Consider the following 15154-nt stretch of genomic DNA (forward strand, 5'->3'; position numbering starts at 1 on the left):
TTAATGAAGGTGTATCTGCAGCCCATGAATGTGTGTATTGTCTACAAGAGCACAGTTTAGGATGTTAAAACCTAATGGTGCAACAGGTAATGTGTATGCTCAGTTTGGTATGAGCAACCGCACTAGTCGGTGCTTGATTGGGTGAGCATCTTTAATGTGTGGCTTGTGTGACTGAAATGTGAATTGTCAAGGAGCTTCTGACAGTGTTAGGAATGGGTTCTCTGGGATCAGAGTGGAAGTGTCCGGATTTGGTCCTGCTACACCCCAAGGAAGAGTAGCAAAGTATTCGCCTGGCAAGAACTGCTTGAATGTGATGCTTTCTGGAATACGTAAGGGCTAATCCATTCACTATGTGAATCCTGTGTCACAATCTGCAGATTCCAAGGCCGCCTTTTTATAGCAGCATGAGCTCAAGATGAGGAGGGGCCACTTGCAACCCAGACAGCAAGTGGGCACCACAGGTCAGGCGACCACTAGTGGCTACCAAGCCTATAAGTGAGAAATGATCAGATGGGATCTGCCTTCTTGTCCATGGATGGCCTTTGCCTTGATCCCTGCTCACAGCATGTTAGTCTCTTATGCAGTGAGTAAGGGCCATTACAGCTAGATGTACCCGGAACAGACTTAATCTCCTATTGGAGTGTGACCAATCGATGTGACTCTGATATCTGTACTGTCAGTCCCTTAAACCTTAGCTTATGAAGAACCATGTATAGCACTCAGTCTGACGTGTGTGTCTTATTTACCAATACTATAGACTGAAGTATTACAAGATGAAAATGAATGCTGGGTGATGAAGGTAAACCAAACTGCGCATTTGTACAACAAAACGTGACATGCACATAGACTTTTGAAAATGAGCGGCTGACCACTATTTCAAAGTGTACCTGGGAGTAATGGGGCAGAGAGAACACTTGGGTATACCTTTAACCACTGGAGATTGCAAGATTGTCCATTGCTGGCCAGCAATAATTAATTGATGGAAAGATCTGTTAGAATTGCCAAGGAAGTCAGAGTTGAAGACAAAAAGCACAGAAATGTAGTAAAGAAAAGTGTGACCATGATTGTCGAGGGAAGGCTTTCTCTCTAAATTTGGAAGTTTAGAACTTTTCACAGCCAATTTGTGTTTTATTATTTCTTTATTTTTTTTAAATAATTTTATATAAGAAAATATATATAGACTAGAATTCATAGCAGTACAACAACACAAAAAGTGGTTGGCAATTGAGAGTTGTACCTAAAAGATAAGTAAGGAATGCATAAATCACCGGAGATTCACGCGCTGCCTCCAAATTAAGTCTCATTAGCTAACAAAATCGTGAAACCTCCAACAAGCCACCAGAGTTCTAATAAAGACATGTTATAAAGCAGTTCTGCTGCAACAGGTTCTCTGTTGAATGAGCCTCTGATATCCGGAAAGAGTTGTCTCATTACGATCTGGTTTTATACTCTACAAGCCTGTCTTGAAGCATTAGACACTATGATTGCTAATTATTCTTTGACCAACAAAAGGGGTCTGACATTTATTATCCGGACCCAAATTAAACTGGGTTACTCAGATGATGTATAATTGCAATGCATGCTTCCTAAGAGGGAGAGAAAACAATTAAAGTTCATAATCTTAGATAACATTGATACAACATTGGGAACATTTATGTGCCAGAAATTTCTGAATTCACTTTAATATAAGGTGTGCTTACGTGGAGTAGATAATTTCCATGTTGAGCACTGGCGTTCACATATTTGAAATGGTTAGAAAAGAGGCCCCATTAAAGTAGTACCAACCACTGTCTGTTAGCAATAGTGCGCTGACATTGATTCGCTGGGACCTTGGACAGTGATTCCAGACTTGAAGGGTTCTCGAACATGGCTAGAACTGTAATAAAGAATAGTCTTTGACATAAGTGAAAAAATACTGAATACCAAGCCCACTGAATTAACAAGAGCACCTGGATTTGGCATGGTGTCATCAGACGTTGGTGTCCTTTGTGCCCTTGCAAAGTTGGTTACTGTGAGTCGTAGAAAAAGAAAAATAGAAGCTGTTTGTCAGTCTCTGGCCATTCCTGAAACATTGGCTTGAATGTACAGAGCATCATACTGCTTCTGTTTAGAACACTGATGTGATAGACTTCAGTAGAGGGAAGAAACTTGTATGGTAAAGCCGTCAAATTAGCCCCATTTTCTCCAGGGGAGGTGTTTTTACTTATAATCTCTTTTTGTGGAAGTGGAGGACATAGAGTAGGTCTGCTCCTATTGTTCTGCACATACTACCTATGGATTGGTCCCTCTGTCATTCAGTACTCTGGGTCTCCCTTTATTTCTTCATTTATTTTAAGTGGACAAGCCAGTAGGCAGAGAGACACTTTAACAGACAGCATAGTGGCCTCTGACTGTTTCAATAAACACAGTTGTAGAAAATAGGGAATCAAAGTGGATAATTAGTCAATGAAGTAAAGTCTGAACGTTTGTATTTTTAAATCCTTCTGGAATGTAAGAAGGTTCAGATTTAGTCTGAGAGAACTCCACAATTTTGGAGCTAGGCATGAGAAGACTTTTTTTGCTGTAATTCTTTAAATATTTATGCAATTAACAAATAGTGAAATAGAGACTGCATGGGAGGCAGTACTACAGATAGGGGGCCAGTGGCCCTGATAGACCCACCAGGAATATCCCCTGATCTGTGTTTGGGGCATACATGTGTATGATCGCTTTGTTGCGGCCCTCTAACCGGCCTATCACCACCACATATCTACCCGCTGGGTCGAACAGGGCTCCTGTGTGTTGGAAAGGGACTCCTGCGTTTATTGAAATGTAGTGTTCCCTGCTGTGGCATTCATCTTTACACAAAAGGAATGGGACTCAATAATCTCTCATCCTCACTAGGTATCATATCAGATTTCAATGTATTCAGTTCAACATTCTAGACCGAGCTTACCTGCCCCGGCACGCCGAGGAAAAATGTATGACACTGTGAATACATGCCCTTGTTGCTAAACTGAGGTTGCAGATATTAAACCCATGTTTTGGAACTGTCAAATCGATACCACCTTGTGGCTTGAAATAGCTAATACACTCGCACTTGTCAGAGGCCGCTTTGACTTGCAGAGCTTAGAAAGTTGTATCCTGACCCACTTGAAGTGCCTCAAAGTGGGGACATTTAACAGCTGATTCCTGGACTTGGCCTTTCTCCTCACATGACCTACTCTCACCAAGAAATGGAAGGCCATCTCTCTGCCAGGTATTACCTATTGGCATGACACAGTAACACGTTGGGCTGAAATGGGTTCTGTCTCCCTGCATAAAGAGGCCAGGGGCCTCTGGAATCTGGCCATCGCATCAGAAAGGGACGAGATATTATCCACATTTAAGAATCAACAACAAGATTACACAATGCCGCCGTGGGGGGTATCCCATATTGTCAAACCTCAGTCAGTACCATGCTTACTCTAAACTGTGAACATTTGCGTAGCCCAACCAAGCTACTCAGTCAGTGCAATGATAGCCATGAGAGCAAGGAGGGCCACCTACACTATTTCCTCTGAATGGGCAATAATAATGAACACATTTTTACCCCAGTTGATATACAGTAATATTGCTCCTCAGACCAGACTTTAACTTTTTTTGTTCTATTCCTTGGTGCAACAGTGACACAATCTTCTGCCTGCTCCTGCAAATGTTGATTCTTCCTTATTTACTACAACGTAAATCTGTGATGAACTCACTTCATTCTGATGTAATATTAATGTAATAAATATATTGTGTTATTGACCACTTCAACATAAAAATGTCAGTGTCACCCAGGATAAGCAAAAGTCTTCCGAACTGGGGGACATGGCAAGGTGTCGGTTGCTGAGCTAAACAGCACGTTATTCCTTACTTATGGGCGTTGCCTGTGATAGGCAGAATATCAAGGCCGCGGAGGTCGAAAGTAGAAGAAATCTCCATCAGGTAGGATCAAAGCCCGGGACACAGCATCTCTGGTGAGAAAAGGGCCCCTCACTACCTCAAACATAGGTAGCATGTCATTGAGTTTGTAGGAGATCCTTTCATGGCAAATTACTTGGTTTAATTTGAGCCTCCATTCAGTATTGGATGGCAAGGTAGGATGTCGCCAGTGACAAAGAATGCATAGCTTAGCCACGGCCAGCAAGGAAACTAACCATCTATGCTCATGCAACATCAAGTTTGGGAGATCTGAAATGACATTGAGAAGTGCAAACTGGGGAAAGACCAAGATCAGTGTTTGTTTATATTGTCTGAGAAAGTCCCACATGTGTTCCCAAAAAGAGGAAAGTGCCAAGCTAGACCACTGGATCTGAAACGGGTCATAGTGCTGTGCCCTGCATCTCCAACAGAGGTCATGTGGCAAGAACCTCGCCTGTTTGAGCTTCCAGCAAGACCAATACCAGTCGTTCAGGGACCTAAAATATAAGAATTTGAGGTGGGACTCCCGGAGGACTTTACCATTGTAAAGGAGCACAGATGCCCAAACATCTGGGATGTAAGACTTCCCCAAAAGTGGTTGCACCACAATCTAATAGCCTTTAGGGTCGGCAGTGAATGAAGAATTATAATAAGGACCTTATGGAGGCCCGATGCAGCTCCACTGTACCACCCAGAGTCTGTAGATGAGGAGACGGGACTGTTCCACTTGGGTGGCGCAACAGGGAGAACTGAGACAATGAATCAGTTGGTGACAATGTCAGAAGTCATTAGCCGAGAGCCAATATTCAGCATAGAGTTGTTAATGATTTGAGCCTCTTATCATCAAAGAGTTGATCAGTCTGCCGTATACCAGGGTCATACCAGGACTCCCAGTCTAAGGGCCACCCGTCTATACACAGAGCTGCCTTATGCCACAAAGTGGACATATGATGTAGAAAAGAGGAGATTCCTACAAGTTTATGGACATCTCTGTATGCTCCTCAGTCGTAGCCACACCAGGTTCAGGGCAATTGTCAGGGCAGCAGTGTTGAGGTGTATGGGAGGGGTGGTCACACCTAAGGAGGTGACACTCTAGGTGTATCCAAAATGGTACCTCATGGCTCTGGTGCATGTGAGGAAGGAGCTGGGCGAGGTGAAAGGCCAGACTATAGGAAGCCATGTAGGGGAGCCTCATACCGCCCGCTACAGTATCCACCCATAGGCTGGTCATGGCTTGAGCACGCTCCACATGTAATAGCTTATGTCAGCCTCGATGTATGCCAGATATGGTTTGGGTCTATTGAGGGGCAGAATTCCAAAGAGGTAGTTAACGGGGCACCACAGCTATTTTGACTATGTGGACCCTTCCCCAAAGGGGACAGGTTGTGGTAAGGCACTTCATGAAGTCCTGCTGTATCGTTCGGTTAAGAGGATGAGTGTCATCCATCATCCAATAGAGCCCCCTGTTGATGTGGTACCTAAGTACCCACAGACCGTCGTGTACATATGTCATGTAGTGCTGCATTCATAGGTGGTAGATTTAGTCATGTGTTGAGCCTTCCTTTTGGATGAATTCATTTTGTAGTCTGGGATCACAGAAAAGCCCTCTATGATGGACATAACTGTGGCAATGAAAGACCTCGGGCAGGATAAGAGAAGCAGGGCATCGTCCGCATAGAGTACAACCTTAACCTCTCCACTTCAGTGGAGATTCCTTCTGCCTCCCATGTCCCACTGATGAAGGCCAGAAAAAGCTCTATTGCAAAAATTAAGAGCAGTGTGGACAGCGGGCATCCCTGGCGGGTGTTCATAAAGGGGTCGAGCCAGAAGCCTTCACAGGACACTTTGGCTGTTGAAAATCATAGATTAGGTGAACCTTAGTGATGAGGTTGTTACCCAGACCCATGTGCGACAGGACCTGGAATAGGTATGGCCGCTCCACCTTGTCAAATGCTCCGACCGGTCACTGAACGCATGCCAAAGGAGGTGAACTAGGGTCTGAAGGAGGAGGTGCGGCCCAAGACAAAGTCCACTTATGGTTCATCGAAGAGCTGGGGTATTGCCCTCCCCAGGCAGTTTGCTAATATTTTAGCCCTATTCTTAGATCGACATTGAGGAGGGAAAGTGGACGATAGCTGGCACAATGCAGGAGGTCCATGTTATACTTTTGAGGATGGGTGATAACCATTTTGTTGAATATTGCTCACAGAGAATGATTCTCCACTGCTGCACAGAAAGCCCAAATCAGGCGGGTTATAACCAGGCCCTTCACTGTTTTGTAAAACTCCCAGGGAAACCCATCTTCACCTGGAGATTTATAGATTGGGAGCGCTACCAGTGCCTCATCCACTTTCTCCTCTGTGAAATCCCCAGACATCCGATCACGACCCTCTTTTTTAACGGTGGGTAGATGCAGGGATCCCTAAAAAGCTTCAATCTGATCAGGAGAGGCTCTAGAGTCTGAGGAGTACAAAGATTACTAGAGGGCACACATTTATAAACTATAGCCCTAGGGTGTACCAGGAGATATCCCAACGATTCCTGTATGACCAGGATGGCTAGGTGGGATTTCTTCTCTCTTAGTTGGGCTGCCATAATCCTACCAGCTTTCACCCTATGATCCTAGTGAAGAAAGTGAAGCTTGACCAAAGCTTTTTTGCTTGCGCCTGAGAAAAGAGTTGAGCCTGATCTTTGCCAGGTCTAGCCTGTTCCTTAGTGTGGGGGTGGGGCTGCCCGTATATTGTGCCGTCAAGGTGCCAACCTCCGACTGTAGTGAGCGGAGTTCCACCTGGGCTTTGTTTCGCTAACGCTGAATCCTGCATCACCCTCCCTCTCAGCGTTGTCTTTCCCACCATCCAGAGTACCCTATGGGAGCCCACTGAGCCTTTATTGTCCGTGAAGTAGGAACCAGTGTGGTTGCAAAGCTGTTCCTTGCCCTCAGGGCACTTGTTGGCAATCCCCCTTATATGCCACCGGGCCGAAGTAGCGCAGGTGGGGGTCACACAACCAGTTTCACTCCTAACTGAACTGGAATATGGTCTACAATGCCTTCCTCTAGGATAGCATGGTTTGTGATGTGATGGAGCAGTCCACCTTGCACAAGGTAATAGTCAATGTGGGACCGGGTTTCTCATAGACAGAAGAAAAATATATAATTCCTATCGACTGGGTGGCGCAAACGCCACACCTCTACCATGGTATGATAATCCTGTCGGTCTTTCAGCATGGCCCTTTCAGTCTGGTGGTGAGAGTTTATCCCGTCCGGTACGGTCCAAAGACTGCTCCGAGGCTAAATTCCAGTTGCCCTCCAGGAGGACAGGAGATGATCCAACGGATATAAGAAGCCTGGTCAGCTGAGCATAGAAGCAAGATGTATTCACTGTAGGGACAGACCAGCACCACTGAACGCTCCAGGATCAATAGCTTTGCCACAGCCCACTGACCCGCAACGTCTTGAAGACCATACACAGCAGGCGTTTCGCATCAAGGGCAGCCATCCCGCTGTTCTTCGAGCAGCTGCTCACGTTAGAAGGCTCACCTCGGTCATCCACTGTTCTACAACTACTAACATCCACCTCCCCGACCAATATGCTTTTTAGCTTCAATGACTGGGTCTCCTGAAGTAATGCATTATCTATGTGTTTCATGTGTAGATATTGTAAATTACTTTTGCTCTAGATATAGTGGGCCAAACCACTGACATCTCATGACAATGTAATAAGTGGCTGAGTTCGTGCCAGGGGCAGCCCCAGGAGACTATGTTGCCTTCAGAGACCGTAGTGCTCCACGGGAAGGGTGAGTGGTAGGTAAGGAGCCGTAACTGCTGGCTGATGTGGTACTACAAAAAAAGAGGGGAGGAGGGAAGATGGAGTACACCGATGCCCTCGGGGGAAAGAGCAGAGACTAACCTACAAACTTCAGACCTAGAGCTTGAGCCTATGCCAGACAGGGCTATAACCCCTTCCCACCTGTGTAGCACTAGATTTAGGAAGATATGAGAGGTCTAAAGGAAGAAATTCAGGTTATATCTACCAGACTCTAGGATATTCTATTTTGTTCCCAGTGCATCTAGGTGAACACGCATAGGCAGGGCTTAGGAGCCTCTGCCTGGGTCAATGCCCCCCAGCACTGCCATCCAGGAGGAGACATATAAGAGGGCCTATATGTCGAAAGGCACCAGGGTCAGAGCAGGGAAGAGTGGCCATGCCTGCCAGAGCGGGTAACTAAACACACATGAAGGCTGTGGCCCAAAGGACTGAAAGGCAAAACAAAAAGGCAAAACAAAAAGGCAAACACCAATGATGCAAGAAAACGACAAACGCAGCACTACTGTATGCTCAGCAAAGTGAAAGGATGGAGAAAGGCCTTTAGCCTCTTTCCCCACAAGGTCTTAGTAGGTAGGGCAAATGCTCATGCTTTTTGAGTTGGCCCAGAAAGAGGCCGGAAAGAAACCACTGAGGATGGGGGAGGCAACATAGCCCAAAACTTGGTCGCAGCAGAGACGCTAGGCAACAGAAGAGCTGGCTTGCTGTGGGACTGGGCCTGCTGCTCCCAGCAGGGCCAGCAGTTGCCCTAGTCCGAGCTGGTCCGTTGTCAGATGTGGGGGGGCATCCACAGATCCCTCCGATGGCACCCGTGTCTTTGATGGCTCTGGACAGCAGGTATCGGGCAGAGGTCCGGGCCAAGGTAAGGGCATGTCACGTCTCCAGTCCAGAGGAACAACCTGCTCCCAGGATGCTGCCTCCTAGAATAGGCAGCTGTCGATGCGGCATTGTTGTCGGTCACCCAGGGGGTCAAAATTGTGCCTGGGGAGTTATCAGACCAGGGTTCACAGCTTTGAAAAATGCCAAAGATGTGGGCAGCTGAATTACTTTGATCTCCCTCTGGAGGTAGCTCATGTCATCTTGGCAGCAAGTCATCCCATGACAAAGACCATATACGCCTTTAGTGAGTAAAAGTTTGTGGTTTGGTGCGGAAAACACCCAAATTACCTCATCCAGGCCCAATTTAATCCAGTTGCCTGATGTCTTGTTGGAAATTGGGTTCCAGGTTGAGGGTAGTGGGGGTGAAATCCTTCCCAAGCAGCAATTTATTTATTTTTATTTATTTAACTTGTATAGCGCAAACAGCTACCCAACAAAGGGTTTCCCGGCGCTAATGATTCAGTAGTAGATAGCATGATAGGCATTTTCAGATGTTGAACAGCCAGGTTTTTAAGGCTTTCCTGAAATCAATCACAGTTTCTGTTAGGGTGAAGTCACAGCAAACCCCAAATTAACCTGTGCTTATCCCTCTGGTAGGTTGGCATCAAAGTAGATCCTGTTGGGCATCGTGTACTGTCGTTGCTGGAGCTTCGCATTGGCAGTCATGACGAGCTATGGATGCTGCATCACGAAGTGAAGATCTCATGCTGCTGGCTGTTGTCGGTGGTTGCTGTGTCACGAAGAGTCGTGGTTACTGGAACTTTGCGTTTTGCTGGCGGCGCAGGCAGCAAGATCTTGGCACAAACTGGCCCGCTGATGCTTGTGAAGAGCCCAAAACATTAGGAGAGCTCACACCAAGGGTCCAGTGCCTGAAGGGCACCATTTGAGAGTCAAGAATTGACTCAGGCAGGTCCAGGCAGCATGTCCGCTGGGCAGTTGCAGGGAGTGATCCTGTGGAGCTTCTCATGTCCCTGTAGTTCAAATAAGGAGATCAGCTGCTGACCCATGAAATCACTTCAGCCTGAGATGAACTGTGCAGGTTCTGTCTTCCTTCTCAGCAAGCAGGGCAGCAGAGTGGCAGTCATTCTGGCAGCAAAGCAGCACAGCAGTATCTCTTCTGTAGTATCCACAGGTCCAGGAGTATTCTGAAGAGTTGGGTCTGAGTGTGCAATCTTTATTCTTGATACCCACTTTGAGGTAGGGGAAGTTAAGTCCTTTAAGTTTATTTCCTCCTCTGTCCTGGCTCCAAGCTGGCTGTGTGAGCAAAGAATTGGTGGAAAGTCCTTTGTATGGAGGCAGGGCACAGCCAGTTGCAAGTGGGGTGGGCACAGCTCTGGCCCTCCCACACCTCCCATCCTCCCAGTTGATGGTCCATCCAGGCACACCTAATACCTCTATTGTGTGGATGCATGAGTGAAATAAACAAAGACCAACTGTCTGCTACGTCCAGTCACGTGACCCAGGGATAGGCTGCAGGGACCAAATAGTTAGGGCTTTCTTAAAGTGGCATTTTCAAAATTGTAACTCAAAATCTAACGTTACCATTTAAGAGGTTTTTTAATCACAATTTCTCAGACACCAAACATGTAATGTTTACCCTGTTCCCAATCAAATGTTAGCACTTATTAAATGTAAGAAGGCAACCCAATGTTATCCTATGGTAGAGGTAGGCCTTGCAGTAGTTCAAAATGAATTTAAGAGTTTTTCTCTACCAGGATATGTAAAACGAAAAAGTGCATGTCCAACTTTTTAAATACATCTCACCCTACCCTATGGGTGGATTAAGGCCTACCCTAGGGGTGACTTGTATTTATTATAATGGAAGGTTTAGGCCGGGCTAAAGGGTTGTTTTTTCAGGTTGAAAGCAGTTTAAAACTGCACACACAGACTGCAATGACAGGCCTGAGATATGTTTAAAGGGCTACATAAGTAGGTGGCACAGTCAGTGCTTCTGGCTCAATTGTAGCATTTAATTTGCAGGCCTGAGCTACATATAATACCACTTTACTATGGACTTACAAGTAAAGTAAGTGCCAATTGGGTGTAATGCAATGTTACCATGTTTAAAGGAGAGAGCACACACACTTTAGCACTGGTTAGCAGTAGTAAAGTGCACAGAGCCATAAGGCCAACAAAAACAAAAAATGGACGAGTAAGGCAAAACTGATGGGTCCAACATTCCTCTTGTTTGTCGCATCTGACAAGGCTTTGCTTTGTGCATGGTTAAATGTTATCTTTCGGCCAATGCTTGTTCAACCTTCCCTGCTTAAATCACTGGATGTGATGAGGTTTTTGAACAGTTTCCCAATCTCATCCTTTCTTATTTAATATGTACTCCATTCAAACCGTTCCACAGCTGTTCTACGGCTCCTCACTATCAAAACCGTGTTCCTAGTTGCCATCACTTTAGCAGTGTGTGAGTGAACTTCAGGCTCTGGGTGTACATCTATCATACACATCTTCTTACCCGATAAACTGGTTCTGCAAACTAGGACATCCTTTGTAGGTCTCACCTAGGCAGCGCATGAACTGTCTCTAGACTTGTATCTTCTGTATGGGCATCCAGCACACCCATCCGTTTTGATTTGTTCTTTAATGTGCCTTTCGAAATTCCTTCGTTTTTGTTGGTGAATAGTTTACATTTTTCCCTACTTTCGCTGTTTTGGTCATGCCCCGGAGACTGGACTTGTTACATGGATCACTGCACTATCGGCCTATATAAGAGTTTTTCAGGCGCACTACTTTTTCTTTTGCCTGGGCTTGTTTGGCTTTCAAACTGACTCAGCTGACAGCTGCAAATCATGTCCTTATCTTATTTTCCACTGACTTTGGTTTCACGAGTGCTTTACTTTTTCAGCCAGAGTCTGTTGTGTTTCGTCTTATAAAATTTTTCGTTTCATTAGCTCAAATGTCCAAACCTTAAATAATGTACTTACTTATTGGCAGTGTAATTTAAGAAGTCGGTGGACCGTAGATTTAACCGATTTACACTGTGCTTTTGACAGCATGAGTATTTGGATACAATTAAAGTGGTAAACATGTTGTTATTGCTCCGTTTTATGAAATGGTAGCATCTTTCGTTGGTGAAATAAAACCAGCATCAAGAGATGCCTCCTCATGCTCTCCAAATGAGGCATATAATGTGAAGTTACTTTATATAGCCTGCAAGTAGTTCACCGGCACCACTTCAGCACTAGTCAGTGTCACTCAACACCACTTCAGTAGCACCACTTCAGCTTCACCTAAGCATCACTCGGCAGCACCTGAGCACCACCATAACACTAGCACAGCACCAGCGCACCGCCAGTGCAACACCACCTCACTACGTCACGCAGGCCTACCTCCGCATCTCTGTAGCATCACCACCTCAGCAACAGTGCAGCACCTGTAGTGGTCAGCAGCGCACAGCACCACCACTGCATCCGTGCACAACCACCAGTGCATCAGCTCAGCAGCAACTCAACACCAGTGCAGCACCTCATCAGCATTAGCGCAGCATCACCTCAGCACCAGCACAGCATCAGTGAAGCATCACCTCAGCAGCTGTGTTGCATCAACTCGTCATTAGTGCACCCCCACCTGCGCAGCACCAATGCAGCCCACCACAGCGTCCGCGCAGAACCACCTCAGCAGCTCAGTACCATAGCAGTACCACTTCAGCATTAGCGCAGCACCACCACCTTAGCACCAGCACAGCACCAACTCTGCATCACTCAGCACCACATGAGCACCAGCACAGCATCACCTCAGTATCACTCTGCGCCACCTCGGTATCACTCAGCACCACATGAGCGCCACCTCCGTACAAGCATACCCCAACCTCAGCACCACCACATTATCACTCAGCACCAGTGCATCACCTCAGTATCAGCGCAGCACCACCTCCACATCAGCACAGCACCAACTCTGCATCAGCACAGTATCACCTCAGCACAGCACCAACTCAAGATCACTCGGCACCATCTGAGCACCAGTGCAGCACCACCACCTCAATATGACTCCGCACCACCAATGCATCACTCAACACCAGCAGAGCTTCACTCATCGCCACCACTGCTTCACTTAGCACCAGTGCATCTCCTTAGCATCACTCAACACCACCTCAGCACCAGCGCAGCCCCACCACAGCACCAGCGCAGCTCCACCACAGCCCCATCGCATCACCACCTCAGCACAAGTGCATCACCAACTCTGCACCACCTGAGCACCAACAAAGCATCACCTCAGAATCACTACCTCAGAATAACTCTGCACCACCTGAGCACCTGCTCTGCACAAGCACAGCACTACCTCAGTATCACTCCTGATCAGCTAGATCAGCATCAGCACAGCATCATTTCAGCACAACACCATCTCCACAGCAGCACAGCACCACCTCCTCATCTGTGCACTATCCCCTCAGCATTAGCGCAGCACCACCTCAACATCAGCGCAGCACAAAATCAGCACCACCTCAGCACAGCACCATCTCAGCACCTCCGGATCACCAGCACCACCTGAGCACCAGCGCAGCACCACCACCTCAGCATAACTCAGCACCACTGCAGCATCACTCAGCGCCACCACAGTATCACTCTGCACCAGTGCAGAGTCTCCTCTGCATCACTCAACACCACCAACTCAGCATCAGCACAGCACCACCTAAGCACCAGCGCAATACCACCTACACAGGAACTCAGCACCAGCGCATCACCACTTCAGCACCAGTGCTACACCAACCTAGCACCACCTGGGCATAAGCCCAGCACCACCAAAGCATCACTCGTCACCATTTCAACATCATCTTAGCATCACTCGGTACCACCTCCGTACAAGCGCACCACCACCTCAATAATCACTCCGCACCAGTGCAGCAGCACCTCAGCATCATCACCGCATCAGCACAACACCACCTGAGTATCCCCACAGCATCAGCACAGCACCATCTCCCCATCAGTGCACCACCACCAGTGAAGCACCAACTCTGCATCAGCACAGCACCACCTCAGCATCAGCTCAGCACCACCCGAGCACCAGCACAGCACCACCTCCACATCCGCACAGCTCCATCTCCGCATTTATTGATTTATAAAGTTTTATATAGCGCGAACAATCCTGCATAAGCACAGCACCACATCTGCATAACCTCAGTATCACTCGGCATCACCTCATTATCACTCGGCATGTCCTCTGCCCCATTACACTGCCTCCTCAGCATCACTCAGCACCCCCAGAGCATCATTTAGAATCACCTCCGCACCAGTACACCACTACATCAGCATCACTCGGCACCTCTTAGTCTGCCCTCGGAATCTGGCATGTTTTAATTCCCCCGTAGTGTCCCTCCGCTGCTCGTGTTGTAATTCAGGTACTATTTCCCTACCTCCCATTATTTATGCCCCGCTCATAACAGAAAAAGCTATGACAAACTAGCATTAGAACAGGCAGGAAGAAGTTGCCAGCATAGCAAGGAAAAAAAAACTAGAAGACTTTTTTTATGTTAAATCTTTTTTTTTTTTTAATAGGATAGTTCAGTTGTACAGAATGTCTTCTTAGTTATATACAAGGTAACAAAAATACTTATAACACTTTTTATTATAACTTTACAACATGCTGCACAGCAGCCACAATGCTCTACAACATAGCTTAAATACATTGGCAAAGCCAATAGCACTGGCTCATCACTCATATGATCCCCATGGTGAGACCTATTCGCTATACCAATGCTTCTTACAGAAAGTTGTGACACCGTTCTATGTTTGTCAAACCATCATGCTGCCAGCATTCTATGCTTCTCCTCAACCTCTAAGAAAGAGGAGAGACTCCATTGTTTGCACCCCAAAAGAGAGCTCAGTTTCTACATTGATTGTACCAAAGACCACCAGGTGGATGGTCAACTTTTTGTGCGGTTTGCCGGTGCGAAAAAGGCAGGGCTGTAGAGAAGTATACCATTTTGCACATGATCATAGTCTGCATTAAGATCTGATATGCATTGGCAAAAGCCAGACTCTGGAAGTACTGCGTTCTCATTCTGCCTGGACCAAAGCTGCTACAATTGGGCTACCACACAAAGTCCCTGTCCTAAACACATGCCAGGCTCCTACGTAGGCATCTCTCCATACGTTCACATAGTGCTATTGCCTGGACAGCCAAGTCTGCTGAAAAGGGCACTTTGCCAGCTCCGTCCTGCAAGACCTTCTGGCTGGAGTCCATTCACAGCCCATCTCCAATAAGGTACTGCTTTGGTATCTATTCAAAAGGTGAGGAATCTGATGCTTGATATCTCTCTCAGAATTGTAGGTTACTTGCCTTTGTTAATGCTCTTTCTGGTAGTGACTCTAGCTTGCTGCAGATTCCTCAACAACCCTCCCATCCTCCCTGTTCTGTGATTTGACTCTACCCATTAATAAAATCCCAAGTCTAGGAATCTGTAGACTGGTCTGACAGTTTGCTCTTTGGGTTCCACGTCTGTCTCGAAAGCAACTGACAACAGCGTGCAGGAGTGGCACTTATATAGGCCTTCACATCACTTCTGTAACAGTACTGCG

General features: G+C 46.7%; 1 protein-coding gene across 8 annotated transcripts in view; it reads left to right on the forward strand.

Annotated features, from left to right (window-relative positions):
* The window catches only part of PRDM2 (PR/SET domain 2), a 404374-nt gene that overhangs the window by 221184 nt on the left and 168036 nt on the right, over positions 1–15154 (forward strand). The gene's annotated exons all lie outside the window — the stretch shown is intronic.

Source organism: Lissotriton helveticus, chromosome 5_1 (genome assembly GCF_964261635.1).
Source record: "Lissotriton helveticus chromosome 5_1, aLisHel1.1, whole genome shotgun sequence".
Taxonomy (NCBI): domain Eukaryota; kingdom Metazoa; phylum Chordata; class Amphibia; order Caudata; family Salamandridae; genus Lissotriton; species Lissotriton helveticus.